This window comes from Charadrius vociferus, unplaced genomic scaffold (genome assembly GCF_000708025.1).
Source record: "Charadrius vociferus isolate BGI_N301 unplaced genomic scaffold, ASM70802v2 scaffold266, whole genome shotgun sequence".
Taxonomy (NCBI): domain Eukaryota; kingdom Metazoa; phylum Chordata; class Aves; order Charadriiformes; family Charadriidae; genus Charadrius; species Charadrius vociferus.
Window position 1 is genome coordinate 1,529,860 of NW_009649114.1, and position 1,278 is coordinate 1,531,137.

Here is a 1,278-nt window from a genome sequence, read left to right on the forward strand (position 1 = left end):
TCTCCGGGTGCGGGCTCGGCTTCTTGCAAAAGCAGGTGAAGCAAGAAAGGAGCCCATTTTTCTGGAGGCAGCGGCTGTAGGGAGGCGGGGAGGGGGGTGGGCCGGGGCTCAGCGCCGCTCACACGCCGGGCAGTGCCGCTGCGGGGAGTTCCCAGCCGGGATGCAAAGCTGCTCCTGCCGTGGCAACGATGTCCCAACCTATGCAAACACCACGAGGGAGAAGCAGCCCTCCTGGCAACTCCACGGGAGGTCTCGTGGGTAGATGGGTATTGGCGTTCCCATTTTACACCTGAAGAAGTCAGAGTCACACAGCTCCTCGGGTGCCTAAAGGTGCAAAACATTGCCTCACTGCATCGTCGGGGCTGCCTTGCTTGGCTGGGTACCAACCTCCCAAATTCAGGACCCACCAGGTCCAGCCCTTTCAAGAAACCTGTCTGGGTGCTTCTTTGCATTCACGGGCAACCAGATACGCTGGGAAAATCACCCTCCCCTGCAACTCCCAGTGGTTCCGCGCTCCCTTCCCGTGTGAGACACGGGACAAGCTCCCTCACGGCGCTGGGCTGGGGGATGGAGGCTCCCAGATGATGCAGAAATGGCTCTTGGCAGAGGTGTTTCGGAGCCTCCTGCTCCCCCCGTGTGGGCTAACGGCATCCCTGTGCCCGCCGCCGTGCAGACCCGGCCGGGAGGGTCGTGGTGTCGCGGTGCAGCCTTGCTCGGGGTCTGCCTTTCCCCCGGCGCACCAGCCTCAGCAAAGCCCTGCCCAGCCAGAGGGGTGCCGGCCTGGGCGCTGTGGAGATGTCATCGCGGTGAGGTGGCAGTGAGAGAAGGTGTTGCAAACCTCAGTGTCCCACCGGGGGCCACCTGAGTCACCGTGTTGTCAGGGTTTCGTCCCGGATGGGCCACCCCGGGGACCCGCGCTGCCCGAGGGATGACAGCCAGCGGCTTGCGCAAACCTGCGGTGCTCTGTGAGCAGCCGGGAGGGTGGCGGGGAGCTGCCCACGGTGCAGCCCCACACCTCTGCGCCCTACCAGCCCATGGGCGATGGGGATCACAGCATCCCAGACTGGTGGGGGCTGGAAGGGCCCTCTGGAGCTCCCCCATCCCACCCCCCGCCCGAGCAGGGGCACCTCCAGCAGTGGCACAGGACGGCGTCCAGGCGGGTTTGGGATGGCTCCAGAGGGGGAGACTCCCCCACCTCTCTGGGCAGCCTGTGCCACTGCTCTGCCGCCCTCACAGCAGAGAGGTCCCTCCTCAGGTGGAGATGGAACTGCCGATGGT